General features: G+C 40.1%; 1 pseudogene; it reads right to left on the reverse strand.

Annotated features, from left to right (window-relative positions):
• Positions 1-382: 382 nt before the first annotated feature.
• On the reverse strand, positions 383-9,805 carry LOC142461015 (Y-box-binding protein 1 pseudogene; annotated as a pseudogene).
• Between the last annotated feature and the right edge of the window lie 1,554 nt (positions 9,806-11,359).

Consider the following 11,359-nt stretch of genomic DNA (forward strand, 5'->3'; position numbering starts at 1 on the left):
AAAACTCTCTTTTAAAATTATTTCAGAGCTTTACTAACAGGTGCTTTCAACAATTTGTTAACTTTCAAAAAAAATCAAGCTGTAAACTTGTACTACATATTAAAAATGAGGTTCTTAAAAAATCTCAAATTCACCAGATATGAAACAATTTTTAAAGCTTTAAATGTGTATTAAGAAAAACAGGCTTTTAAAAAACATGGCATGTCAGTACCAAAAAGAGAAACCTTGAGGTAAAAAGGAAAAAAACAACCCATGTCACATAGCTAATGGAGATAGTTCTAGTTATCCAGGCAATGGGCAAAAAGCATGCACTTAAGGTCCTCTAATATTTTGCTCATTTCTTAGTGCTGGAATATCATATTCATTTCTTCTTGTTAGATGACTACACCAGATAGTGGTAAAGATGGCAAGCTGGCATTTTCTCAGCTGGTGGATCAGGTGTTTTTGTCTCTGCCATCTTGTGGTTTAAGATTATGTGGGCATCGGCGTGGGTAACTGAGGTTTCGCTGGTACCTACGTGGAGGTGGCAGCTGACCTTGGGTCTCATTGATTTTCCTTATCCTCTATATCACCACCCTCTAGACTAGTCTGTCGTTGGTGAGGAGGGCCGCTACAAAATCATGGTTTATAGCCTTGAAGCATACTGTATCTCACCAGCCCACCTTTTTCTCCTGCACCCTGGTTGTCAGCACTCCCCATCACTTCTTGCATAGGAGCTTAGGAATAATGTGGTCAATGCTCATAGAGTCCTTGTGTGTAGTGAGGTGGAAACCATTGGCTGTGGTAGGGCTGGCACTGTTGGGCCTGGCCTTGTGCAGCACTCTCTGATCTCTTGTCCTTTCCTCCACTCTCACTATTTTGATAATTCTGCTGGAAAATGCATGGAGGACCCCTGTGACTTGAGTAACACCTGTAATGGTTACCATATTTACTGCCTTGCACTGGAATGCCATGGGAACCTATAACATTTGCTGCCTCCTCACCCTTTTCTCTTTTAACAGCATCACTCTCCACAGTCTCTCCATCTCCTACATTGCAAAGGGACTTCCTGGGGTCATTCTTCTTTATGGAAGCCTGGTGTACAAACACATCATCTTTGGTGCCATTCCTGTTGATAAAGTCATAAAAAAAGGCTCCTGGAAAGATATGGGATTGAATGCATCCCAACTATCCTCCCTATGAACTGAATTCAACCACTAAATACTCGATGTAATGGGAGGGCTAAAAGAATTAATGTACATAGAATATAGTGCTGACATCAGTACTTTGCATATAATTTGCATTATCTTTGTTATATGTCAATTATGTGATATACATCTACAGGTGCGACAGCAGGTAGGTAAATGCCTGGTAGGTATGAGTAGGGCCTAGGGTTCTTAGAGCTCAGAATAGAGAACTTTACCTCCTGGAAAGGGCAAAAAAAAAAAAAAAAGGAACGATATGGCAAATTATTTTAAAGAAATGTTGTATTTTGTGGTAGAACTTCATGTCACCTGTTGGGGATGGGTTTGGGCTGTAATATGGAAAGCAAATTTAATGCTCTCTAAAGGTACATTGTTGGATATAAAACTCACATGATAATAAGAGGTGAACGTAAAAAAGAAAATAGGAGGAGGGGGAACCTTATCACTGAGGAATTTTTTATCCAAAAGACAGAATGAGAGAAGACACCACTGTATAATGTCAAACAAACAAAGAAACAAATAAAACCAAAAAGAAGATAATGGGAGCGATGTCTCAAAAGGAGCAGCAACTCTCAGTGGATTGTTCACACCACAGGGGATCCATGAAGCTCGAGAACATTGGCCTGCCTCACTGGTACATCTCATTACCTCCACCGGACTCCTTGATTGCTGTGCTGTCCTGGGACACATAGTCTATGACCTGGTATATATTTCAATAGAAATAAAATAGATTCTCTCCAAAGGACTAAGGGATGCTGTAGTTGATAATTTAGAAGTGTAGGATGAATTACATGATGTCCGAACTAGCTCTTTCCTGGTCCCTGCTCCTTGTTATTTTTCCATTTTATACATATAACCTCTTATATCTTAACGCATTAGAGAATACACTGTAAAACTACATAAACCTCCTTAAATAGCTGATTCTTTTTCTTAGTGAGGTCATATGTGATTTTGTCCTCACATTTCATTATGAATGTTTCCCATTATTCTTTAGTCATTTTCTCTTTTACCATCTCTGGCTGCTAGCACATCCTTATATTTGCTGTTTGAAATTTAGAGAGACCCTGAATTTTTCAGCTCATTTAATTCAATCAAAGAAAAAAATCACTGGATATCTATTATTGATACAAAAATGAATAATACATTGTCTGTACCTTTGAGGCATCACAACCTAGTTACACAGCCAATGCAAGACAATGCTTTACAGTATATATTGATAGGGCGCTAATAGGATTTCTAGCAAACATATGAAGGCACAAAAGAAGAACAGAACCATCTTCAGAGCTGTTGAAAAGTGAGTGATACAGCGTCTGGGGTCTTAGAGGCTTGAAGGTAAACAAGCGGCCATCTAGCTCAGAAGCAACAAAGCCCACATGGAAAAGGCACACCAGCCTGTGTGATCACTAGCTGTCAAAGAGATCAGGTAACAAGCATCAAAGAACAAAAAAATCAAATCAATTGTGAATGAGGGGGAAGTACAGATTGGGAACCCAAAGCCCATCTGTAGGCAATTGGACATCCCCTTACAGAAGGGTCTCAGAGTGGAGATGAGCCAGTCAGGGTGCATTGTAGCAACCAGGAACATGCAACTTTCCTTTAGTTCCTAAATGCTTCTGCCCCTTCCTCCCTCCGCTCCCCCTCTACTATCGTGGTCGCAATTTTACCTTACAAATCTGGCTAGACCAAATGATGTACATGGATGCAGATAGGAACTGGAAGCACAGGGACTCCAGGACAGATGATCCCTTCAGGACCAGTGCTGAGAGTGGTGATACCAGGAGGGTGGAGAGAAGGTAGGGTAGAAGGGGGGAACAGATTACAAGGACCTACATATAACCTCCTCCCTGGGGAATGGACGACCAAAAGGCGGGTGAAGGGACATGTCGGACAGTGTAAGATATGACAAAATAATAATTTATAAATTATCAAGGGTTCATGAGGAATGGGGGAACAGGGAATTGGGGGGGGGGGAATGAGGAGCTGATATCAAGTGCTCAAGCAGAAAGCAAATGATTTTAGAATGATGATGGCAACGCATGTATAAATTTGCTTGACACAATGGATGTACGTATGGACTGAGATAAGAGTTGTACAAGTCCCAATAAAATGATAAAAAAAGAGAGAAAAGGATAGTGAGTAGGAATTTGCCCGGCATGGAAATGTGATGGGGCAGTTTTAACAAATAGTAGGAGCATACAAAAAGGCACTGTTGGGTGAGAAGTACGTGTATCCTGAGAATCGGGTGAAAGATATTGGTATGGTTGAAACAGAATATATGATGGAGGAATTATACGATGTGACAGGATCAGTAATATTATAAGGAATAAGAAATGACAGCAGGAGTAAGATGATAAAGAATATCAGTTTCTCTGCTAGAATTTGAATCTCAGGTAGATAAGAATCTACATAAAGCTGTCCCAAAATGGAAATGCTAAGATCTATGCCCTGGAAAAATTACCCTGTGGCGGGTGTTATGATCAATATTCCTGTTTGGAGAATGATAATACTTCACTGTCAAAGTCCTGGTGGACAGAAACAGGCTTTCCTTTTCCTTTCTCTTTTAAATGCGTGTTTAGGAATGAATTTACACAGCACTCATTTACACGGAATCATAATTTACATGGTTAATCTGAAGGGGTACCCCAGAAAATCTGGAAAACATGCTCTGCTCAGCAGAGCCTTGATAGCACACATTCCCCGCTACACGAGCATCGAGTTAGTGGCCCCAGTGGGAAAAGTCTGGGAAAAGTCTATCTGGTCCTAGTGAATTTTTTCATCAAATTAGTTTTGCTCAGGCTGTTTTTGGTGATGGCTGATTTAAGAGACCAGAGTGCGGCTGTGAAATTTTGTTTCCTGCTTGGGAAAAATGCCGCAGAAACTGTTGCGATGTTGAACACAGCTTACAAGGACAGTGCTGTGGGAAAAATCTCAAGTGTATGACTGGTTTTCTCATTGCAAAAAGAGTGAAATGTTGATTGATGACAAACCTTGTTCCGGATGTCCGTCAACTTCCCGAACAAACAAAAATGTCTACTCGTAGTGCATTTGGAGTCCATTGCCCAGTCATAGTGTTAATCAAGCTTTCTATTTAGAGGTTCTGAAAAGATAGTGTAATCGTGTGCCACATAAAAGGCCTGACTTGTGGCAAGCAGGGAACTGGTTGTGCCACCAAGACAATGAACGCGCTCACACTGCCATCTCAGTGTGCCAGATTTTGGCCAAAAACAGCATGCCTCTCCCATCCCACACACCTTACTCACCTAATTCGTTCCATGCAACTTCTTTTTGTTTCCAGGAATGAAGAGGGGCATGAAAGGGCAGTGATTAGACATAAAAGAGGTGAAGAAAAAAAGAGGGAGTTGGAATCACAGATTTGACAAATGTTTCAAGTGTAATGGAGAGGAATTTGAAGGTGATCAGGTTGTTTTGTAAAAATAAAATAAATATATAGCTTGGAAAAAATTGGGTTTTTTTGGGGGGTGGGGCTTTTATAGCTCACTACCTCTACTTGCTACCATCTGTCTGCCAGTTTGTCTTATTGTGGCGCCTTGTCTCTTTCTCAATGCTGGCAGCTATGCCACTGGTAATTCAATACTAGCAGAATCACTAACGGTGGACAGATTTCAGCAGATTATGTTCTCGGCTACGGCAGAATAGGAAGAAAATCATAGTGATCTATTTATGAAAATTATCCACCGAAAAGCTTATGGATCACAAGACAACACTGTCCAACTCATTTCCTCATATCAGAAAGGATCAACTGCTAGAGAAGGTGAAGTAGATGGCCAATAAGGGGAGGGAGGCCCCTGGAAAGCAACATGCTGGTATGTGTGTCGATGACAGAGTACCAGGCAATAATTCACTCTGTTGTAAACACAGTTACCATGAAAAGGCGTAAACTGAAAGTCAAGTAATAACAACTTTACTTGAATATTTCTCATGCTGATATTCACCTTCCATGTTAACCCACAAGTAGCAATTTCATAAATTATATTTTAAAGCTTATTTTGAAAGTATGGGAGGATCTGAGTTGAACTTTCTCTTAACTCTGTAAAGGTTTTTTATATTACTTTAATATTTTTATGGTCTTGTGCATTCTTTATATGCTATATGAAAAAAAAGCAACCTTTGTATGGTTTGAATGTGGGGATATTGCCCACCATTGCCACCAAGAACTCTCTAAGGCTTATAAATGAATAGGCATTCATATTTCTTAAATGAATAAATGCATGCATGCATGAATTTAGTTGATGAATAAAATAGATATACATAATCAATCTCAGGGCACCAATATATCTCACAGGTGTTTGGAGAGATGTCTAGGAGGGAATTACAGAGATAAGATTCAAGTTGGCTAGTCTGGAATCTCCCCAAAACCTAAACATGAAAAAAGTGAGTTGTATTTTATATTCTTTCCTTCATGGTTATTTAAAAAAATTATGTGCACGCATGTATTCTCTAGACATGTATTAGTTATGGAATGCTTAAAAGGTATTATGACTTAGGATAAAAATGAAAGGATGCTTGTCTTAAAAACAAAACACAGCACAAGGTAGAGAGACAGGAAATCTTTACTTTTCACTAGCTGTGTCTTTGTTTCCTGAGTTTTATCTACCTTTTAAGTTGTTGGTGTTCAATCTCCTTTTATTCACTTATTTAACATGAATTTAATACCTAGTGTTTGCCAAATTTTGCTGCAGGGGTAGTGAATTATTTAATGTGGCCCTTTCTAGCCAAAGTCTCTAACTACCACCAAGTAGCCTTTTCCTGTGTGGGTCTGGAAAGAAGGTGGGGAGAGGGGATCTGATAAGATTCACCTGTGAGTAATTGTGAATCAAATTGCCTTGTGGGCCTTCTGCCGCTCTGAGAAGCAGAAGGAGGCATCTCATCCCCGGCAAGAACCAGGAGTGCAGCGCATTCTCTAGACCTGAGATTCCCTGTGACGTGACCCTTCCGGATACAGACAGCAGCTATACCATTAGAGGTGCAGTGACAGAACCAGTATATTCAGGTCCAGAACATGGACTTCCCACAGTGCTTTTGTGCAGGGACTTGGTTTGTGGATTGGGCTACTTCTGGGCATTTAATTGTGGACGTTGGACTTGCTGACCCATGGGAGTGGAGATAAGTGTCTTCTCATTGAGCCTTAGCACAGTTTGAGAAAAGTTGTGATTTTGGTTCTTGCAGAACACAAATATAGTTGCTAGTAATCATGTCAAGACAACAACAGAGGTTTCTTCATAATCAGACCTTCCTTCAGCAAAGTTTGTGATAGGCTAGCATTATATAGGGATAATAACCTGTAGAATTTATTATTTTCTGTGGCATATATCATTTTAGAATAGTCATTAGCCACCCGACTTTAGCATTCATAATTATAGTTTATATTGCTTGAATACTTCTCATATGTAAGGCATTCAAGTTGAAATCTGATTTAATCTTCATGGCAGCTCATATGGTACTATCATCCCCCTCTTTTGGATCAGGAAAATGATACTTAGGAAAGTTATTATCTTTACTTATGACCTTGTTATGACAATTAATCTTGGAAGGGATGCTTCAAATGAAATGTGAACTAAAACTCCCATGCCCCTTGACATTGAACTATATATCCTAGCTAGGCCTTGCTTTCAAATGGATAGCTAAGATTACCCCATATTTAAGCTTTCTTCCGATTTCAGTAATCATTCATTTGGTTCCAGTTACAATTATGGATGTTTCCAAAAAAGACCCATCAATAACTAACTGAGGTGGTGAGTTTATTGTGCCAACCTAGCCAATAAACACATGTGGGGTTAATTGAAGGGCAGATGGATAAATGGCTCAATGAGCCTCACCTTTCTTGCTCTCTTGCTCTCTGATGGTTGGACCAGGGTGCAGCTGCCTTAGCCAGTTCCCTGCTTCAGCAGGAAGGCCCATTTCCTGCAAGACATCCCCAAGGAGAAGTCATGTGGACCTACCCCAATGCAGCCCTGGTTGCTGGAGCAGCTGTTTGGAGACCCCTGCCAGCACTGAGATGCTTACACATCCACTGACTCGGCTTTCCTCCTGCAGTCGGCGTCATTGCGTGTGTTTTGTGAGATGGAGGAGGACTTTGTGGATTGGTGTTGGACATATGGGTTAATGTTGGATCTGTGGGCTTGGGCAGCACCGGGTTGAGATGTTTTCTTGATGTGCACTTAGTCTTTCATAAAACTCTCCTTGATACATATGAGTTTCTGTGGATTTGTTTCTCTAAAATACCCATACTAACACACTAACTCACAAAAATACTGGTAATCTTTAAACCTAAAACCAGAGATAGCACCTAACATTTTAAAACTTAGCAATAGTTAAACTGTTGAACATGTCTGCCTTAAGCAATGTGCCCTTGGAAGAGCACCTATGGGGTATAGTTGTCGACAGCAAGTCTAAGAATTAGATAAGAGCCCTAGGGAGCAGGGAAGGTAAGTGACTGCGTGAAGAACCGGCCCCAACAGGAAGAGGAGAAAGGTGACACAGCTCAAACAGCGTCAGCAGTGTCCCTGACTTGTGCCTGTAGAAACTGTCTCATTGGTAGGCACTTTGCTGTGTGTGTTCAAAAGAACACAATTAAATAACGATTGCAAACATGCTGGTCATCCCTGTTCTCAGAAGGTTTTTGAAAATGTTATTTCCCAAAACCTGCGGTGAATTGATTTCAAAGTTTTGCACATTATTTTGGAGCCTCCAAGGTAACCAATACGACGCTTTAGTTGTTATTTGAGAATAAAGCCCTGCTGTCATGGGGCTGGCCTCCAACTTGAGCCCTGATCATTTCTCCATTAACATCTTTACCAGTCTAATTGAAAGGATGGTACAGGTACACTTTAAAAAAACATTGTACAAGTATCATGCTGGCAAACATTGATCTTTTCCAAAATATGAGGAATGTCTAACTTAAAAAAAATTCTATCGACTTATTATTTTAGATGTACAGCCAGATCTCTTTGCAGGAGAGCAGGTTATCCAGTTAGTTCATTTTCCTTGCCCCAGCGTTTCTCTGTCTCCTTCTGATTCCCTTCTCTTTGAAACTGCTGTGCTCGTTAGCATCCCCATTGCACTCTGGGGAAAGGCAAAATTAAAGAGAGGTCATCTTCTCCTGCCGGTGTTAAAAGGGCCGAGAGGATAAATAAGCTAAGTAGAATGAGGATCTAAAGAGGCATTGGATGTATGAGCACATTTATACAACTTGTCATCTTCATCCATTTTGGAAATCACTGGTTGAATAATTTAGATGCATTCTCTGCAGGCTTTATTTTCTTATAAGAAAAGCAGATTGTTAGGAATATATAGCTTTTTAATTTAACCTTGATAAAGAATTTACACTTCTTTTCCATTAGTCTCTTATTTTTAAATTTCTCAAAGAAAGAAATTCATTCTGAATATCTACTTACGAAATAACATAATTTTTATTCATCATTATATTCAGAATCAAATATTTCTCCAATGGTGAAGTGCCAGTCTAAGAAGCATTCTAAGAGGTCTTCATGCTTTGCACATTTTGGGGAAAGTTTAGATTTTATCTTTAAACAATAAATACACACATATTCTAGATCAACTGCATAAGTGCCTCATAACTGAATCTTGTGTCTTGATTCCCGCTTTAATAATTATCTTTCTGTTTAACTTCACTCTCAATACTAAGGAGCCCTGGTAGCATCAGCGGCTGCATGTCAGGCTGCTACCCGGAAGGTCAGCCATCCCAAACCACCAGTTGCTCTGTGGGAGAAAGCTCAGCCGTTCTTCTCCCCCAAAGCTTTACAGTCTCGGAAACACCCAGGGGAAGTTCTTCTCTGTGAGATAGGGTCATGGTATCCCTATGTGATATAACGTCGGAATTGACTCGAAGGCAGTGAGGAGCTCTGGGTAAGGACCAAGTGGAAACATTTGTGGTCAATTATGCAAATGAGGGGTTTGCAGGCCTTTGCGAAAAGTGGTTGAGGCATTGAGTCAGGAGACTGCCATCACTGGAATCGGCTGAGTATAAAAGGCATAGAGAAGCATGTGACCTTACCCAAGGGGGCAAGAGATGCAAACTCCTCATCGGCTCAGCCGAATCCTTTGAAGAAGAGATCAGACAGGTCTTCAAGCCTCCAACAATTCTTTACCACCTGACACCAATCTTCCCTCCCATGGTGCTCTCTACTTCTCAAATGGCTTCGATAATTCATTGTGATGGACATACGAAACTCACCGACCCGACTCGTAACTATGAGATTTATTAGGCTAGTGTACACGTTTTTAAATTGGGATCAGAAAGGTTTATACTATAGCTGTTTGGTCAGAACAGCCTCTTCTCTGAATTGCTTACAGGCTTGACTCTCTTTGGTCATCAGCCTGAATCTCTGCTCAACCCAGGCAATGTTACAAAGCCCCTCCAGGAGTTGCTGATAAATACCCGAAGGCAATCCACTATAAACACCTCAGCCCCAAGACACTCAGTTCTAGCTCTGTCAGTATGTGTGGCCCCCTCCAGTGCCTGGAGGCACCCTATTCTGTACGTAGACACTCACCGTTACTGGTTCCAAGAACTGGGAAGCCCACCATTCTGTTGCGTGTTCTGACTCTTGGTTCAGCTGCTGCTGCTGCCTTCTTCCCATTCCTCTACAGCTCCTCCTCTGTGACTTTCTATCACCTCTCTCTCCTGGACAGAGGGGGCGATGTACAGGGAGCATGGGTCCCAAGGGTGCACTCCATTCCCGCTTCTCCTTCTTTGATGGAGTACAGTTGTTTTCAAGACAACCCCTTTTATACACAGCAAGATTGCAAAACAAACCAATCTCCACATTAGAGTTCTAAGTTTTTACAGTCACAACCAAGCTTGTCAAAATAACTCACAGGTGAATCATGTCATTCTCTCAGCATTCAATTCAACTGCTGTTGTCCATACCCATCATGGAAAAAAATGTTTAATGGGAGTTACAAACTATGGCTAGAAGAGCAATATCAAGTACTTCACTCTACCACACCGGCTATAGGATGGAAACACTCAAAACTCCTATACTATAGCAGACACTACTATTGTTCAGAGAGCTGTCACCCAGGTACTTTGTTGAAATCAGTTTCTAAAACCTCATTGTCCATGAAGAATTTTTCTGATTCCTAAGGTAGCGATGCTTACAACATGATTTTCAGAATTTAGTGATGCAGTTATGTAAATTTTCTATTCAAGTATATAATGGTCAGGCATTAATAAGTGGTTTTTTAATTAAAATAGTCTGAAAGTTATTAGTATTTTATGACATACCAAGGCAAATAGGCATTTTCTATATTATTATAGTTAAGTCTACATGAAAGAAAATATTGAAAAAGTAATACACTTGTGGAAAGTTTTCCTTAATATTGAACACATTTTCTTTATTATCATGCCATCATTTTTAATTTAACGGGACAACCTATGTGAATACAACTTTTTATTTGAAATCGCTTTATATTTTAAATTTGTCTTCATTTATTTTATAAATTTTTGATGGTATGGGTAGATAGGACCATTAAGGGCAAGGAATTTGCATCTGTTGTGTTGCTGAATTTTCATCTGATTGAAATAACAGGAAAGACTGAGACAATTGTCATATGCTTCATAAATAGCAACTGCCTGGTGGGACATGCCTAATATACTAGAATCACGCAATTGAAAGAGATAGTAGATGACATCTAGTGATACTCTCTCCAACTCCCCCCCCCCTTTTTTTTTTGGTTAAAATGTTGATATGGGTACTTAAAGCTTTGTCAAAATCTATATAGCCAGTTAAGGAATGAAATGTCATGTACATATGGTTAATGACAGAGCTCAACCTATAGCATACACATTTTATGATCAACTTTGGTTCTGGTTTTATTTTATGGTCGCGTCGTTCCATGCCTACGCCCAAGCCAGAATGGAACTCAATTGCTTGCACAGTCATCCAGCCAGTCCGAAGGGCCTCATCCATTCTATTTTCCAATTCCACTCATTCTCTCCAGAATTTTGAAGTCAGGTAAGAAGAGTCGAGCCAAGGAAACAAGTTAAAATTTACATTGATCTCAGCCTACCATACAAGAAGAGTGTGGTGTCTTTCTTAAAAACAATGTTGTATTTTGATCAGGCTTTTATTTTCCTTTTCATCACAATTTGGCCTTTTCAACTACGAGGACCAATGATAGAAATTAATATC

The sequence above is a fragment of the Tenrec ecaudatus genome, chromosome 11 (assembly GCF_050624435.1).
Source record: "Tenrec ecaudatus isolate mTenEca1 chromosome 11, mTenEca1.hap1, whole genome shotgun sequence".
In the NCBI taxonomy this organism is placed as follows: domain Eukaryota; kingdom Metazoa; phylum Chordata; class Mammalia; order Afrosoricida; family Tenrecidae; genus Tenrec; species Tenrec ecaudatus.